Genomic DNA, 16,129 nt, shown 5'->3' with positions numbered 1-16,129 from the left:
AATCAAGATAAAAACCTGATTTTAAAAAAAATATTTACATAGATATTGGACTGTTTACCAATTAAGATATTCTTCTTACTTTCTACTATAATTATATGGTGGTAACAGGTGTCAGATAATTTCCGCATTTCTCCAAAATGCAACAGTCATGTCTAAGTCTACCTCCTGCTGATTTCAATTCTGGTCCTATTTCAGGTTTTTATCAAATATGTAAGTCCTTTGTGATACCCATTTGTGGATTATAAGTAAAAATAAGTTTGTTTATCATTTTTAAATGAAAATACCATTCAATCTGTGCATAGCTAGTTGATTTGATTTGGCATCGAATTTGATTATATCAATTCTAAAATAAACATTTTGATTACCAGACAATGATTTAAAGAATCTAAAAATGTATTTGAATCTGATTATCTTTCATTTCAAGGGATTTTCTAAGTTGATTACTTATCACGAGATTGTAAATATAGTTGATGCGTTTCTACTATAAATTTTATATGTACATTGTAAGTCCATTTTTACCTTTGAAACAAAACATAGACTCTGGTGGGACTCAAACCCACAACCTTTGAATAACTACAAACTACTACAAGTCCAATGCACTATCCATTGCGCCACAGAGCCATGTCTATTTGGCTTAAACTATTATCTAATATACAGTATATTTGTTATGTACATTGTAAGTACATTTTTACTTTTGAAACAAAACATCGACTCTGGTGGGACTCGAACCCACAACCTTTGAATAACTGCAAACTACTAGAAGTCCAATGCGCTATCCATTGCGCCACAGAGCCATGTATTTTTTGCGTAAACTATTGTCTAATATACAGTACATTTGTTATATACATTGTAAGTACATTTTTACCTTTGAAACAAAACATCGACTCTGGTGGGACTCGAACCCACAACCTTTGAATAACTGCAAACTACTAGAAGTCCAATGCGCTATCCATTGCGCCACAGAGCCATGTATTTTTCAAGTAAACTATTGTCTAATATACAGTACATTTGTTATATACATTGTAAGTACATTTTTACCTTTGAAACAAAACATTGACTCTGGTGGGACTCGAACCCACAACCTTTGAATAACAATAACCTTCTAGAAGTCCAATGCGCTATCCATTGCGAAACAGAGCCACTGATGTCTACCTAATTTTCATTTTTTTATTGATTAATATTTGGTATCCTGATTGTGTGATGTGCAAGCAAATGTCGGGACATTTGCATTATGTGTGATAGAGTAAATGTTTATTGCAAATCAAGATAAAAACCTGATTTTAAAAAAAATATTTACATAGATATTGGACTGTTTACCAATTAAGATATTCTTCTTACTTTCTACTATAATTATATGGTGGTAACAGGTGTCAGATAATTTCCGCATTTCTCCAAAATGCAACAGTCATGTCTAAGTCTACCTCCTGCTGATTTCAATTCTGGTCCTATTTCAGGTTTTTATCAAATATGTAAGTCCTTTGTGATACCCTTTTGTGGATTATAAGTAAAAATAAGTTTGTTTATCATTTTTAAATGAAAATACCATTCAATCTGTGCATAGCTAGTTGATTTGATTTGGCATCGAATTTGATTATATCAATTCTAAAATAAACATTTTGATTACCAGACAATGATTTAAAGAATCTAAAAATGTATTTGAATCTGATTATCTTTCATTTAAAGGGATTTTCTAAGTTGATTACTTATCACGAGATTGTAAATATAGTTGATGCGTTTCTACTATAAATTTTATATGTACATTGTAAGTCCATTTTTACCTTTGAAACAAAACATAGACTCTGGTGGGACTCAAACCCACAACCTTTGAATAACTACAAACTACTACAAGTCCAATGCACTATCCATTGCGCCACAGAGCCATGTCTATTTGGCTTAAACTATTATCTAATATACAGTACATTTGTTATATACATTGTAAGTACATTTTTACTTTTGAAACAAAACATCGACTCTGGTGGGACTCGAACCCACAACCTTTGAATAACTGCAAACTACTAGAAGTCCAATGCGCTATCCATTGCGCCACAGAGCCATGTATTTTTTGCGTAAGCTATTGTCTAATATACAGTACATTTGTTATATACATTGTAAGTACATTTTTACCTTTGAAACAAAACATCGACTCTGGTGGGACTCGAACCCACAACCTTAGAATAACTGCAAACTACTAGAAGTCCAATGCGCTATCCATTGCGCCACAGAGCCATGTATTTTTCAAGTAAACTATTGTCTAATATACAGTACATTTGTTATATACATTGTAAGTACATTTTTACCTTTGAAACAAAACATCGACTTTGGTGGGACTCGAACCCACAACCTTTGAATAACAATAACCTTCTAGAAGTCCAATGCGCTATCCATTGCGAAACAGAGCCACTGATGTCTACCTAATTTTCATTTTTTTATTGATTAATATTTGGTATCCTGATTGTGTGATGTGCAAGCAAATGTCGGGACATTTGCATTATGTGTGATAGAGTAAATGTTTATTGCAAATCAAGATAAAAACCTGATTTTAAAAAAAATATTTACATAGATATTGGACTGTTTACCAATTAAGATATTCTTCTTACTTTCTACTATAATTATATTGTGGTAACAGGTGTCAGATAATTGCCGCATTTCTCCAAAATGCAACAGTCATGTCTAAGTCTACCTCCTGCTGATTTCAATTCTGGTCCTATTTCAGGTTTTTATCAAATATGTAAGTCCTTTGTGATACCCATTTGTGGAGTATAAGTAAAAATAAGTTTGGTTATCATTTTTAAATGAAAATACCATTCAATCTGTGCACAGCTAGTTGATTTGACTTGGCATCGAATTTGATTATATATTAATTCTAAAATAAACATTTTGATTACCAGACAATGATTTAAAGAATCTAAAAATGTATTTGAATCTGATTATCTTTCATTTAAAGGGATTTTCTAAGTTGATTACTTATCAAGAGATTGTGAATATAGTTGATGCGTTTCTACTATAAATTTTATATGTACATTGTAAGTCCATTTTTACCTTTGAAACAAAACATAGACTCTGGTGGGACTCAAAAACCCACAACCTTTGAAAAACTACAAACTATCCATTGCACCACAGAGCCATGTCTATTTAGCTTAAACTATTATCTAATATACAGTACATTTGTAATATACATTGTAAGTACATTTTTACCTTTAAAACAAAACATCGACTCTGGTGGGACTCGTACCCACAACCTTTAAATAACTACAACCTTCTAGAAGTGCAATGCGCTATCCATTGCGCCACAGAGCCATGTATTTTTCACGTAAACTATTATCTAATATACAGTACATTTGTTATATACAATGTAAGTACATTTTTACCTTTGAAACAAAACATCGACTCGGGTGGGACTCGAACCCACAACCTTTGAATAACTGCAAACTACTAGAAGTCCAATGCGCTATCCATTGCGCCACAGAGCCATGTATTTTTCATGTTAGCTATTGTCTAATATACGGTACATTTGTCATATACATTGTAAGTACATTTTTACCTTTGAAACAAAATATCGACTCTGGTGGGACTCGAACCCACAACCTTTGAATAACTGCAAACTACTAGAAGTCCAATGCGCTATCCATTGCGCCACAGAGCCATGTATTTTTCACGTAAACTATTGTCTAATATACAGTACATTTGTTATATACATTGTAAGTACATTTTTACCTTTGAAACAAAACATCGACTCTGGTGGGACTCGAACCCACAACCTTTGAATAACTACAACCTTCTAGAAGTCCAATGCGCTATCCATTGCGAAACAGAGCCACTGATGTCTACCTAGTTTTCATTTTTTTATTGATTAATATTTGGTATCCTGATTGTGTGATGTGCAAGCAAATGTCGGGACATTTGCACTATGTGTGATAGAGTAAATGTTTATTGCAAATCAAGATAAAAACCTGATTTTAAAAAAAATATTTACATAGATATTGGACTGTTTACCAATTAAGATATTCTTCTTACTTTCTACTATAATTATATGGTGGTAACAGGTGTCAGATAATTTCCGCATTTCTCCAAAATGCAACAGTCATGTCTAAGTCTACCTCCTGCTGATTTCAATTCTGGTCCTATTTCAGGTTTTTATCAAATATGTAAGTCCTTTGTGATACCCATTTGTGGATTATAAGTAAAAATAAGTTTGTTTATCATTTTTAAATGAAAATACCATTCAATCTGTGCATAGCTAGTTGATTTGATTTGGCATCGAATTTGATTATATCAATTCTAAAATAAACATTTTGATTACCAGACAATGATTTAAAGAATCTAAAAATGTATTTGAATCTGATTATCTTTCATTTAAAGGGATTTTCTAAGTTGATTACTTATCACGAGATTGTAAATATAGTTGATGCGTTTCTACTATAAATTTTATATGTACATTGTAAGTCCATTTTTACCTTTGAAACAAAACATAGACTCTGGTGGGACTCAAACCCACAACCTTTGAATAACTACAAACTACTACAAGTCCAATGCACTATCCATTGCGCCACAGAGCCATGTCTATTTGGCTTAAACTATTATCTAATATACAGTACATTTGTTATATACATTGTAAGTACATTTTTACTTTTGAAACAAAACATCGACTCTGGTGGGACTCGAACCCACAACCTTTGAATAACTGCAAACTACTAGAAGTCCAATGCGCTATCCATTGCGCCACAGAGCCATGTATTTTTTGCGTAAGCTATTGTCTAATATACAGTACATTTGTTATATACATTGTAAGTACATTTTTACCTTTGAAACAAAACATCGACTCTGGTGGGACTCGAACCCACAACCTTTGAATAACTGCAAACTACTAGAAGTCCAATGCGCTATCCATTGCGCCACAGAGCCACGTATTTTTCAAGTAAACTATTGTCTAATATACAGTACATTTGTTATATACATTGTAAGTACATTTTTACCTTTGAAACAAAACATCGACTCTGGTGGGACTCGAACCCACAACCTTTGAATAACAATAACCTTCTAGAAGTCCAATGCGCTATCCATTGCGAAACAGAGCCACTGATGTCTACCTAATTTTCATTTTTTTATTGATTAATATTTGGTATCCTGATTGTGTGATGTGCAAGCAAATGTCGGGACATTTGCATTATGTGTGATAGAGTAAATGTTTATTGCAAATCAAGATAAAAACCTGATTTTAAAAAAAATATTTACATAGATATTGGACTGTTTACCAATTAAGATATTCTTCTTACTTTCTACTATAATTATATTGTGGTAACAGGTGTCAGATAATTGCCGCATTTCTCCAAAATGCAACAGTCATGTCTAAGTCTACCTCCTGCTGATTTCAATTCTGGTCCTATTTCAGGTTTTTATCAAATATGTAAGTCCTTTGTGATACCCATTTGTGGAGTATAAGTAAAAATAAGTTTGGTTATCATTTTTAAATGAAAATACCATTCAATCTGTGCACAGCTAGTTGATTTGACTTGGCATCGAATTTGATTATATATTAATTCTAAAATAAACATTTTGATTACCAGACAATGATTTAAAGAATCTAAAAATGTATTTGAATCTGATTATCTTTCATTTAAAGGGATTTTCTAAGTTGATTACTTATCAAGAGATTGTGAATATAGTTGATGCGTTTCTACTATAAATTTTATATGTACATTGTAAGTCCATTTTTACCTTTGAAACAAAACATAGACTCTGGTGGGACTCAAAAACCCACAACCTTTGAAAAACTACAAACTATTACAAGTCCAATGCACTATCCATTGCACCACAGAGCCATGTCTATTTAGCTTAAACTATTATCTAATATACAGTACATTTGTAATATACATTGTAAGTACATTTTTACCTTTGAAACAAAACATCGACTCTGGTGGGACTCGTACCCACAACCTTTAAATAACTACAACCTTCTAGAAGTCCAATGCGCTATCCATTGCGCCACAGAGCCATGTATTTTTCACGTAAACTATTATCTAATATACAGTACATTTGTTATATACAATGTAAGTACATTTTTACCTTTGAAACAAAACATCGACTCGGGTGGGACTCGAACCCACAACCTTTGAATAACTGCAAACTACTAGAAGTCCAATGCGCTATCCATTGCGCCACAGAGCCATGTATTTTTCATGTTAGCTATTGTCTAATATACGGTACATTTGTCATATACATTGTAAGTACATTTTTACCTTTGAAACAAAATATCGACTCTGGTGGGACTCGAACCCACAACCTTTGAATAACTGCAAACTACTAGAAGTCCAATGCGCTATCCATTGCGCCACAGAGCCATGTATTTTTCACGTAAACTATTGTCTAATATACAGTACATTTGTTATATACATTGTAAGTACATTTTTACCTTTGAAACAAAACATCGACTCTGGTGGGACTCGAACCCACAACCTTTGAATAACTACAACCTTCTAGAAGTCCAATGCGCTATCCATTGCGAAACAGAGCCACTGATGTCTACCTAGTTTTCATTTTTTTATTGATTAATATTTGGTATCCTGATTGTGTGATGTGCAAGCAAATGTCGGGACATTTGCACTATGTGTGATAGAGTAAATGTTTATTGCAAATCAAGATAAAAACCTGATTTTAAAAAAAATATTTACATAGATATTGGACTGTTTACCAATTAAGATATTCTTCTTACTTTCTACTATAATTATATGGTGGTAACAGGTGTCAGATAATTTCCGCATTTCTCCAAAATGCAACAGTCATGTCTAAGTCTACCTCCTGCTGATTTCAATTCTGGTCCTATTTCAGGTTTTTATCAAATATGTAAGTCCTTTGTGATACCCATTTGTGGATTATAAGTAAAAATAAGTTTGTTTATCATTTTTAAATGAAAATACCATTCAATCTGTGCATAGCTAGTTGATTTGATTTGGCATCGAATTTGATTATATCAATTCTAAAATAAACATTTTGATTACCAGACAATGATTTAAAGAATCTAAAAATTTATTTGAATCTGATTATCTTTCATTTCAAGGGATTTTCTAAGTTGATTACTTATCACGAGATTGTAAATATAGTTGATGCGTTTCTACTATAAATTTTATATGTACATTGTAAGTCCATTTTTACCTTTGAAACAAAACATAGACTCTGGTGGGACTCAAACCCACAACCTTTGAATAACTACAAACTACTACAAGTCCAATGCACTATCCATTGCGCCACAGAGCCATGTCTATTTGGCTTAAACTATTATCTAATATACAGTACATTTGTTATATACATTGTAAGTACATTTTTACTTTTGAAACAAAACATCGACTCTGGTGGGACTCGAACCCACAACCTTTGAATAACTACAACCTTCTAGAAGTCCAATGCGCTATCCATTGCGAAACAGAGCCACTGATGTCTACCTAGTTTTCATTTTTTTATTGATTAATATTTGGTATCCTGATTGTGTGATGTGCAAGCAAATGTCGGGACATTTGCACTATGTGTGATAGAGTAAATGTTTATTGTAGTGATGAGCGGGTCCGGATCTCCGAGATCCGGATCCGCACGGACGTCCTGAATCCGAATCCGGATCCAGGACGTCCGCGGACTCCCGCGCAGGCCCGGAGCCGAAATCGAGGCCCGACGTCACATTGGTGACGTCGGATTCTCGCGAGATCCGGATTACATAAAAGCCGGGACCCGCCGCCGCCATCTTCATTCTGTGGGGCGACGCAGAGCAGGCAGCAGTGCTGCCAGAGAGGGGGGTTTTATTTATTGCTCCGTGAGGGGGGTTTGCTGGAGCGTTGTGTGTGTCACTGTGCTGCTTGCTGCTAAAGAGCTGCAAGTACAGAGGGGGTTTAATCATTTTTATTGTGCTGCTGGAGAGTGATTTTTTTTTCTATATTGCTGTAGCCTGCTCATCTGTAATTTGTGTCACTGCTGCTGCTACAGAATACTACAGACAGAGGGGGGTTTATTGTACTGCCGCAGAGGGGGTTTTCTTTCTATATTGCTATAGCCTGCTCATCTCTAATTGTGTCACTGCTGCTGCTAGCCTGCTACAGAATACTACAGACAGAGGGGGGTTTAATAATTTTTATTGTGCTGCCAGAGAGGGTTTTTGTGCTGCCTGGCTACCTGTTATATGGTTGTAAACACCTACCAGGCAGTCACCTCTGTTGTTGCCAGTGCCACTACCTTGTACCTACCTCTCAGAGTATATAAAAAAAAATAAAAAAAAAATTAAAAATATATAAAAATATAAAAAAAAATAATTAAGTTGTTGTTGTTGCTGACACCACTGGCTGCCGTTAGATATCGCAGACTCAGTAATTAAATTTTTAACTGTGGTTTGCTGACGCCACTTGTTGTGTTACCTACCAGTGTATCCACTTTTGTATCTTGCTGCTGTTGTCACTGGCTAGTGACAACAACCAGCTGATATCTGGGTATCCAGTTTGCTGCCACCGCTGCCGTTACATATATCGCAGTAAATAACTCCGGTTTGCTGACGCCACTTGTTGTGTTACCTACCAGTGTATCCACAAAATAAATATTGTATCTTGCTGCTGTTGTCACTGGCTAGTGACAACCAGCTGATATCTGGGTATCCAGTTTGCTGCCACCGCTGCCGTTACATATATCGCAGTAAATAACTCCGGTTTGCTGACGCCACTTGTTGTGTTACCTACCAGTGTAACTATCCACAAAATAAATATTGTATCTTGCTGCTGTTGTCACTGGCTAGTGACAACCAGCTGATATCTGGGTATCCAGTTTGCTGCCACCGCTGCCGTTACATATATCGCAGTAAATAACTCCGGTTTGCTGACGCCACTTGTTGTGTTACCTACCAGTGTAACTATCCACAAAATAAATATTGTATCTTGCTGCTGTTGTCACTGGCTATATATAGTCCACTGGTGCTGCACTGCTGCCTGCACTGAATCTGCCAGTCTGGTGGTCTGTGGTCTGGGGCTCACAGCCTAATAAATAATAATGCCCTATATCTTATCTAGTTACCTGTGTGGTCTGGGGCTTACTGGCTAATAAATAATTAAATATTGCCTGCCTAATAAATAATTAAATACTGCCGTATATCTCTACCTTTGTGATCTGGGGCTCACTGGCTATACTGCCGTATATACCGTCTGGTCTGGGGCTCACTGGCTAATAAATAATTAAATACTGCCGTATATCTCTACCTTTGTGGTCTGGGGCTCACTGGCTATACTGCCGTATGTACCGTCTGGTCTGGGGCTCACTGCCTAATAAATAATTAAATACTGCCGTATATCTCTACCTTTGTGGTCTGGGGCTCACTGCCTAATACTGATGTATCTGTATAACTGCCTGCTGGTGCATACCCACTGACATATATTATTTGCACTCCAGTGGCGCTGTTCTGTGACATAACTCCGCTGCAGTGCCACTCTTACATGAGCCACGTGTTTGGGCCGCACACTTGTGTGGCTTAGCATAGTTATCCAGCTACCTCGGTGCAACCTTTTGTCCTAAAAACAATATTGTAAGGTGTGAGCTGTTCAGAATAGACTGTAAATGAGTGGAAATGAATGTTATTGAGGTTAATATAGCGTAGGAGCAAAAAAAACACCCAAATTCTGCGATTTTAGCAGTTTTTATGCTTTTTAACAAAAAAATCAGAACCCAAAACCCAAAAAATCCAAACACAAAACACTTAGGAGGTGTTTTGCCAAAACCCATTAGAACCCAAAACCTCAAGGTAATCAGAACCCAAAACCCAAAACCCAAAACCTGAAAAGTGGCCGGTGCACATCTCTAGTTTATTGCAAATCAAGATAAAAACCTGATTTAAAAAAAAATATTTACATAGATATTGGACTGTTTACCAATTAAGATATTCTTCTTACTTTCTACTATAATTATATGGTGGTAACAGGTGTCAGATAATTTCCGCATTTCTCCAAAATGCAACAGTCATGTCTAAGTCTACCTCCTGCTGATTTCAATTCTGGTCCTATTTCAGGTTTTTATCAAATATGTAAGTCCTTTGTGATACCCATTTGTGGATTATAAGTAAAAATAAGTTTGTTTATCATTTTTAAATGAAAATACCATTCAATCTGTGCATAGCTAGTTGATTTGATTTGGCATCGAATTTGATTATATCAATTCTAAAATAAACATTTTGATTACCAGACAATGATTTAAAGAATCTAAAAATTTATTTGAATCTGATTATCTTTCATTTAAAGGGATTTTCTAAGTTGATTACTTATCACGAGATTGTAAATATAGTTGATGCGTTTCTACTATAAATTTTATATGTACATTGTAAGTCCATTTTTACCTTTGAAACAAAACATAGACTCTGGTGGGACTCAAACCCACAACCTTTGAATAACTACAAACTACTACAAGTCCAATGCACTATCCATTGCGCCACAGAGCCATGTCTATTTGGCTTAAACTATTATCTAATATACAGTACATTTGTTATATACATTGTAAGTACATTTTTACTTTTGAAACAAAACATCGACTCTGGTGAGACTCGAACCCAAAACCTTTGAATAACTGCAAACTACTAGAAGTCCAATGCGCTATCCATTGCGCCACAGAGCCATGTATTTTTTGCGTAAACTATTGTCTAATATACAGTACATTTGTTATATACATTGTAAGTACATTTTTACCTTTGAAACAAAACATCGACTCTGGTGGGACTCGAACCCACAACCTTTGAATAACTGCAAACTACTAGAAGTCCAATGCGCTATCCATTGCGCCACAGAGCCATGTATTTTTCAAGTAAACTATTGTCTAATATACAGTACATTTGTTATATACATTGTAAGTACATTTTTACCTTTGAAACAAAACATCGACTCTGGTGGGACTCGAACCCACAACCTTTGAATAACAATAACCTTCTAGAAGTCCAATGCGCTATCCATTGCGAAACAGAGCCACTGATGTCTACCTAGTTTTCATTTTTTTATTGATTAATATTTGGTATCCTGATTGTGTGATGTGCAAGCAAATGTCGGGACATTTGCATTATGTGTGATAGAGTAAATGTTTATTGCAAATCAAGATAAAAACCTGATTTTAAAAAAAATATTTACATAGATATTGGACTGTTTACCAATTAAGATATTCTTCTTACTTTCTACTATAATTATATGGTGGTAACAGGTGTCAGATAATTGCCGCATTTCTCCAAAATGCAACAGTCATGTCTAAGTCTACCTCCTGCTGATTTCAATTCTGGTCCTATTTCAGGTTTTTATCAAATATTTAAGTCCTTTGTGATACCCATTTGTGGAGTATAAGTAAAAATAAGTTTGGTTATCATTTTTAAATGAAAATACCATTCAATCTGTGCACAGCTAGTTGATTTGACTTGGCATCGAATTTGATTATATATTAATTCTAAAATAAACATTTTGATTACCAGAGAATGATTTAAAGAATCTAAAAATTTATTTGAATCTGATTATCTTTCATTTAAAGGGATTTTTAAGTAGATTACTTATCAAGAGATTGTGAATATAGTTGATGCGTTACTACTATAAATTTGATATGTACATTGTAAGTCCATTTTTACCTTTGAAACAAAACATCGACTCGGGTGGGACTCGAACCCACAACCTTTGAATAACTACAAACTACTAGAATTCCAATTAGCTATCCATTGCGACACAGAGCCACGTCTATTTAGCTTAAACTATTATCTAATATACAGTACATTTGTTATATACATTGTAAGTACATTTTTACCTTTGAAACAAAACATCGACTCTGGTGGGACTCGAACCCACAACCTTTGAATAGCTGCAAACTACTAGAAGTCCAATGCGCTATCCATTGCGCCACAGAGCCATGTCTATTTGGCTTAAACTATTATCTAATATACAGTACATTTGTTATATACATTGTAGGTACATTTTTACCTTTGAAACAAAACATCGACTCTGGTGGGACTCGAACCCACAACCTTTGAATAACTGCAAACTACTAGAAGTCCAATGCGCTATCCATTGCGCCACAGAGCCATGCATTTTTCACGTAAACTATTGTCTAATATACAGTACATTTGTTATATACATTGTAACCTTTGAAACAAAACATCGACTCTGGTGGGACTCGAACCCAGAACCTTTGAATAACTACAACCTTCTAGAAGTCCAATGCGCTATCCATTGCGCCACAGAGCCATGTGTTTTTCACGTAAACTATTATCTAATATACAGTACATTTGTTATATACAATGTAAGTACATTTTTACCTTTGAAACAAAACATCGACTCGGGTGGGACTCGAACCCACAACCTTTGAATAACTGCAAACTACTAGAAGTCCAATGCGCTATCCATTGCGCCACAGAGCCATGTATTTTTCACGTAAACTATTGTCTAATATACAGTACATTTGTCATATACATTGTAAGTACATTTTTACCTTTGAAACAAAACATCGACTCTGGTGGGACTCGAACCCACAACCTTTGAATAACTGCAAACTACTAGAAGTCCAATGCGCTATCCATTGCGCCACAGAGCCATGTATTTTTCACGTAAACTATTGTCTAATATACAGTACATTTGTTATATACATTGTAAGTACATTTTTACCTTTGAAACAAAACATCGACTCTGGTGGGACTCGAACCCACAACCTTTGAATAACTACAACCTTCTAGAAGTCCAATGCGCTATCCATTGCGAAACAGAGCCACTGATGTCTACCTAGTTTTCATTTTTTTATTGATTAATATTTGGTATCCTGATTGTGTGATGTGCAAGCAAATGTCGGGACATTTGCACTATGTGTGATAGAGTAAATGTTTATTGCAAATCAAGATAAAAACCTGATTTTAAAAAAAATATTTACATAGATATTGGACTGTTTACCAATTAAGATATTCTTCTTACTTTCTACTATAATTATATGGTGGTAACAGGTGTCAGATAATTTCCGCATTTCTCCAAAATGCAACAGTCATGTCTAAGTCTACCTCCTGCTGATTTCAATTCTGGTCCTATTTCAGGTTTTTATCAAATATGTAAGTCCTTTGTGATACCCATTTGTGGATTATAAGTAAAAATAAGTTTGTTTATCATTTTTAAATGAAAATACCATTCAATCTGTGCATAGCTAGTTGATTTGATTTGGCATCGAATTTGATTATATCAATTCTAAAATAAACATTTTGATTACCAGACAATGATTTAAAGAATCTAAAAATGTATTTGAATCTGATTATCTTTAATTTAAAGGGATTTTCTAAGTTGATTACTTATCACGAGATTGTAAATATAGTTGATGCGTTTCTACTATAAATTTTATATGTACATTGTAAGTCCATTTTTACCTTTGAAACAAAACATAGACTCTGGTGGGACTCAAACCCACAACCTTTGAATAACTACAAACTACTACAAGTCCAATGCACTATCCATTGCGCCACAGAGCCATGTCTATTTGGCTTAAACTATTATCTAATATACAGTACATTTGTTATATACATTGTAAGTACATTTTTACTTTTGAAACAAAACATCGACTCTGGTGAGACTCGAACCCAAAACCTTTGAATAACTGCAAACTACTAGAAGTCCAATGCGCTATCCATTGCGCCACAGAGCCATGTATTTTTTGCGTAAACTATTGTCTAATATACAGTACATTTGTTATATACATTGTAAGTACATTTTTACCTTTGAAACAAAACATCGACTCTCGTGGGACTCGAACCCACAACCTTTGAATAACTGCAAACTACTAGAAGTCCAATGCGCTATCCATTGCGCCACAGAGCCATGTATTTTTCAAGTAAACTATTGTCTAATATACAGTACATTTGTTATATACATTGTAAGTACATTTTTACCTTTGAAACAAAACATCGACTCTGGTGGGACTCGAACCCACAACCTTTGAATAACAATAACCTTCTAGAAGTCCAATGCGCTATCCATTGCGAAACAGAGCCACTGATGTCTACCTAGTTTTCATTTTTTTATTGATTAATATTTGGTATCCTGATTGTGTGATGTGCAAGCAAATGTCGGGACATTTGCATTATGTGTGATAGAGTAAATGTTTATTGCAAATCAAGATAAAAACCTGATTTTAAAAAAAATATTTACATAGATATTGGACTGTTTACCAATTAAGATATTCTTCTTACTTTCTACTATAATTATATGGTGGTAACAGGTGTCAGATAATTGCCGCATTTCTCCAAAATGCAACAGTCAAGTCTAAGTCTACCTCCTGCTGATTTCAATTCTGGTCCTATTTCAGGTTTTTATCAAATATTTAAGTCCTTTGTGATACCCATTTGTGGAGTATAAGTAAAAATAAGTTTGGTTATCATTTTTAAATGAAAATACCATTCAATCTGTGCACAGCTAGTTGATTTGACTTGGCATTGAATTTGATTATATATTAATTCTAAAATAAACATTTTGATTACCAGAGAATGATTTAAAGAATCTAAAAATTTATTTGAATCTGATTATCTTTCATTTAAAGGGATTTTTAAGTAGATTACTTATCAAGAGATTGTGAATATAGTTGATGCGTTACTACTATAAATTTGATATGTACATTGTAAGTCCATTTTTACCTTTGAAACAAAACATCGACTCGGGTGGGACTCGAACCCACAACCTTTGAATAACTACAAACTACTAGAATTCCAATAAGCTATCCATTGCGACACAGAGCCACGTCTATTTAGCTTAAACTATTATCTAATATACAGTACATTTGTTATATACATTGTAAGTACATTTTTACCTTTGAAACAAAACATCGACTCTGGTGGGACTCGAACCCACAACCTTTGAATAGCTGCAAACTACTAGAAGTCCAATGCGCTATCCATTGCGCCACAGAGCCATGTCTATTTGGCTTAAACTATTATCTAATATACAGTACATTTGTTATATACATTGTAGGTACATTTTTACCTTTGAAACAAAACATCGACTCTGGTGGGACTCAAACCCACAACCTTTGAATAACTACAAACTACTACAAGTCCAATGCACTATCCATTGCGCCACAGAGCCATGTCTACTTGGCTTAAACTATTATCTAATATACAGTACATTTGTTATATACATTGTAAGTACATTTTTACTTTTGAAACAAAACATCGACTCTGGTGAGACTCGAACCCAAAACCTTTGAATAACTGCAAACTACTAGAAGTCCAATGCGCTATCCATTGCGCCACAGAGCCATGTATTTTTTGCGTAAACTATTGTCTAATATACAGTACATTTGTTATATACATTGTAAGTACATTTTTACCTTTGAAACAAAACATCGACTCTGGTGGGACTCGAACCCACAACCTTTGAATAACAATAACCTTCTAGAAGTCCAATGCGCTATCCATTGCGAAACAGAGCCACTGATGTCTACCTAATTTTCATTTTTTTATTGATTAATATTTGGTATCCTAATTGTGTGATGTGCAAGCAAATGTCGGGACATTTGCATTATGTGTGATAGAGTAAATGTTTATTGCAAATCAAGATAAAAACCTGATTTTAAAAAAAATATTTACATAGATATTGGACTGTTTACCAATTAAGATATTCTTCTTACTTTCTACTATAATTATATGGTGGTAACAGGTGTCAGATAATTGCCGCATTTCTCCAAAATGCAACAGTCATGTCTAAGTCTACCTCCTGCTGATTTCAATTCTGGTCCTATTTCAGGTTTTTATCAAATATTTAAGTCCTTTGTGATACCCATTTGTGGAGTATAAGTAAAAATAAGTTTGGTTATCATTTTTAAATGAAAATACCATTCAATCTGTGCACAGCTAGTTGATTTGACTTGGCATTGAATTTGATTATATATTAATTCTAAAATAAACATTTTGATTACCAGAGAATGATTTAAAGAATCTAAAAATTTATTTGAATCTGATTATCTTTCATTTAAAGGGATTTTTAAGTAGATTACTTATCAAGAGATTGTGAATATAGTTGATGCGTTACTACTATAAATTTGATATGTACATTGTAAATCCATTTTTACCTTTGAAACAAAACATCGACTCGGGTGGGACTCGAACCCACAACCTTTGAATAACTACAAA

The 16,129-nt window shown here is 34.3% G+C and overlaps 26 non-coding genes across 26 annotated transcripts; all 26 read right to left on the bottom strand.

Moving 5' to 3' along the window:
* Nucleotides 1-535: 535 nt before the first annotated feature.
* On the bottom strand, nt 536-621 carry TRNAT-UGU (transfer RNA threonine (anticodon UGU)). Its single transcript is given in 2 exon segments — nt 536-571; nt 585-621. It is a non-coding gene; the product is annotated as a tRNA-Thr (tRNA).
* Nucleotides 622-708: 87 nt separating this feature from the next.
* On the bottom strand, nt 709-794 carry TRNAR-UCU (transfer RNA arginine (anticodon UCU)). The gene is given in 2 exon segments: nt 709-744; nt 758-794. It is a non-coding gene; the product is annotated as a tRNA-Arg (tRNA).
* Nucleotides 795-881: 87 nt separating this feature from the next.
* Nucleotides 882-967, bottom strand: TRNAR-UCU (transfer RNA arginine (anticodon UCU)). Its single transcript is given in 2 exon segments — nt 882-917; nt 931-967. It is a non-coding gene; the product is annotated as a tRNA-Arg (tRNA).
* Nucleotides 968-1,054: 87 nt separating this feature from the next.
* TRNAR-UCU (transfer RNA arginine (anticodon UCU)) lies at nt 1,055-1,140 on the bottom strand. Its single transcript is given in 2 exon segments — nt 1,055-1,090; nt 1,104-1,140. It is a non-coding gene; the product is annotated as a tRNA-Arg (tRNA).
* Nucleotides 1,141-1,794: 654 nt separating this feature from the next.
* On the bottom strand, nt 1,795-1,880 carry TRNAT-UGU (transfer RNA threonine (anticodon UGU)). The gene is given in 2 exon segments: nt 1,795-1,830; nt 1,844-1,880. It is a non-coding gene; the product is annotated as a tRNA-Thr (tRNA).
* Nucleotides 1,881-1,967: 87 nt separating this feature from the next.
* On the bottom strand, nt 1,968-2,053 carry TRNAR-UCU (transfer RNA arginine (anticodon UCU)). The gene is given in 2 exon segments: nt 1,968-2,003; nt 2,017-2,053. It is a non-coding gene; the product is annotated as a tRNA-Arg (tRNA).
* An 87-nt stretch (nt 2,054-2,140) lies between these two features.
* On the bottom strand, nt 2,141-2,226 carry TRNAR-UCU (transfer RNA arginine (anticodon UCU)). Its single transcript is given in 2 exon segments — nt 2,141-2,176; nt 2,190-2,226. It is a non-coding gene; the product is annotated as a tRNA-Arg (tRNA).
* Nucleotides 2,227-3,384: 1,158 nt separating this feature from the next.
* Nucleotides 3,385-3,470, bottom strand: TRNAR-UCU (transfer RNA arginine (anticodon UCU)). Its single transcript is given in 2 exon segments — nt 3,385-3,420; nt 3,434-3,470. It is a non-coding gene; the product is annotated as a tRNA-Arg (tRNA).
* An 87-nt stretch (nt 3,471-3,557) lies between these two features.
* On the bottom strand, nt 3,558-3,643 carry TRNAR-UCU (transfer RNA arginine (anticodon UCU)). Its single transcript is given in 2 exon segments — nt 3,558-3,593; nt 3,607-3,643. It is a non-coding gene; the product is annotated as a tRNA-Arg (tRNA).
* An 827-nt stretch (nt 3,644-4,470) lies between these two features.
* Nucleotides 4,471-4,556, bottom strand: TRNAT-UGU (transfer RNA threonine (anticodon UGU)). The gene is given in 2 exon segments: nt 4,471-4,506; nt 4,520-4,556. It is a non-coding gene; the product is annotated as a tRNA-Thr (tRNA).
* Nucleotides 4,557-4,643: 87 nt separating this feature from the next.
* TRNAR-UCU (transfer RNA arginine (anticodon UCU)) lies at nt 4,644-4,729 on the bottom strand. Its single transcript is given in 2 exon segments — nt 4,644-4,679; nt 4,693-4,729. It is a non-coding gene; the product is annotated as a tRNA-Arg (tRNA).
* An 87-nt stretch (nt 4,730-4,816) lies between these two features.
* On the bottom strand, nt 4,817-4,902 carry TRNAR-UCU (transfer RNA arginine (anticodon UCU)). Its single transcript is given in 2 exon segments — nt 4,817-4,852; nt 4,866-4,902. It is a non-coding gene; the product is annotated as a tRNA-Arg (tRNA).
* Nucleotides 4,903-6,079: 1,177 nt separating this feature from the next.
* TRNAR-UCU (transfer RNA arginine (anticodon UCU)) lies at nt 6,080-6,165 on the bottom strand. Its single transcript is given in 2 exon segments — nt 6,080-6,115; nt 6,129-6,165. It is a non-coding gene; the product is annotated as a tRNA-Arg (tRNA).
* Nucleotides 6,166-6,252: 87 nt separating this feature from the next.
* TRNAR-UCU (transfer RNA arginine (anticodon UCU)) lies at nt 6,253-6,338 on the bottom strand. Its single transcript is given in 2 exon segments — nt 6,253-6,288; nt 6,302-6,338. It is a non-coding gene; the product is annotated as a tRNA-Arg (tRNA).
* An 827-nt stretch (nt 6,339-7,165) lies between these two features.
* TRNAT-UGU (transfer RNA threonine (anticodon UGU)) lies at nt 7,166-7,251 on the bottom strand. The gene is given in 2 exon segments: nt 7,166-7,201; nt 7,215-7,251. It is a non-coding gene; the product is annotated as a tRNA-Thr (tRNA).
* Nucleotides 7,252-10,364: 3,113 nt separating this feature from the next.
* Nucleotides 10,365-10,450, bottom strand: TRNAT-UGU (transfer RNA threonine (anticodon UGU)). The gene is given in 2 exon segments: nt 10,365-10,400; nt 10,414-10,450. It is a non-coding gene; the product is annotated as a tRNA-Thr (tRNA).
* A 260-nt stretch (nt 10,451-10,710) lies between these two features.
* On the bottom strand, nt 10,711-10,796 carry TRNAR-UCU (transfer RNA arginine (anticodon UCU)). Its single transcript is given in 2 exon segments — nt 10,711-10,746; nt 10,760-10,796. It is a non-coding gene; the product is annotated as a tRNA-Arg (tRNA).
* Nucleotides 10,797-11,797: 1,001 nt separating this feature from the next.
* TRNAR-UCU (transfer RNA arginine (anticodon UCU)) lies at nt 11,798-11,883 on the bottom strand. The gene is given in 2 exon segments: nt 11,798-11,833; nt 11,847-11,883. It is a non-coding gene; the product is annotated as a tRNA-Arg (tRNA).
* Nucleotides 11,884-11,970: 87 nt separating this feature from the next.
* Nucleotides 11,971-12,056, bottom strand: TRNAR-UCU (transfer RNA arginine (anticodon UCU)). Its single transcript is given in 2 exon segments — nt 11,971-12,006; nt 12,020-12,056. It is a non-coding gene; the product is annotated as a tRNA-Arg (tRNA).
* Nucleotides 12,057-12,132: 76 nt separating this feature from the next.
* On the bottom strand, nt 12,133-12,218 carry TRNAR-UCU (transfer RNA arginine (anticodon UCU)). The gene is given in 2 exon segments: nt 12,133-12,168; nt 12,182-12,218. It is a non-coding gene; the product is annotated as a tRNA-Arg (tRNA).
* Nucleotides 12,219-12,305: 87 nt separating this feature from the next.
* On the bottom strand, nt 12,306-12,391 carry TRNAR-UCU (transfer RNA arginine (anticodon UCU)). Its single transcript is given in 2 exon segments — nt 12,306-12,341; nt 12,355-12,391. It is a non-coding gene; the product is annotated as a tRNA-Arg (tRNA).
* Nucleotides 12,392-12,478: 87 nt separating this feature from the next.
* Nucleotides 12,479-12,564, bottom strand: TRNAR-UCU (transfer RNA arginine (anticodon UCU)). The gene is given in 2 exon segments: nt 12,479-12,514; nt 12,528-12,564. It is a non-coding gene; the product is annotated as a tRNA-Arg (tRNA).
* An 827-nt stretch (nt 12,565-13,391) lies between these two features.
* On the bottom strand, nt 13,392-13,477 carry TRNAT-UGU (transfer RNA threonine (anticodon UGU)). The gene is given in 2 exon segments: nt 13,392-13,427; nt 13,441-13,477. It is a non-coding gene; the product is annotated as a tRNA-Thr (tRNA).
* A 260-nt stretch (nt 13,478-13,737) lies between these two features.
* TRNAR-UCU (transfer RNA arginine (anticodon UCU)) lies at nt 13,738-13,823 on the bottom strand. Its single transcript is given in 2 exon segments — nt 13,738-13,773; nt 13,787-13,823. It is a non-coding gene; the product is annotated as a tRNA-Arg (tRNA).
* Nucleotides 13,824-14,824: 1,001 nt separating this feature from the next.
* TRNAR-UCU (transfer RNA arginine (anticodon UCU)) lies at nt 14,825-14,910 on the bottom strand. The gene is given in 2 exon segments: nt 14,825-14,860; nt 14,874-14,910. It is a non-coding gene; the product is annotated as a tRNA-Arg (tRNA).
* Nucleotides 14,911-14,997: 87 nt separating this feature from the next.
* TRNAT-UGU (transfer RNA threonine (anticodon UGU)) lies at nt 14,998-15,083 on the bottom strand. Its single transcript is given in 2 exon segments — nt 14,998-15,033; nt 15,047-15,083. It is a non-coding gene; the product is annotated as a tRNA-Thr (tRNA).
* Nucleotides 15,084-16,129: the final 1,046 nt, after the last annotated feature.

Source organism: Crinia signifera, chromosome 3 (assembly GCF_055691185.1).
Source record: "Crinia signifera chromosome 3, ASM5569118v1, whole genome shotgun sequence".
NCBI classification, from domain to species: Eukaryota; Metazoa; Chordata; class Amphibia; order Anura; family Myobatrachidae; genus Crinia; species Crinia signifera.
Note: the sequence above shows the minus strand (reverse complement) of the source record. Positions and strands in the feature narration are given on the sequence as shown.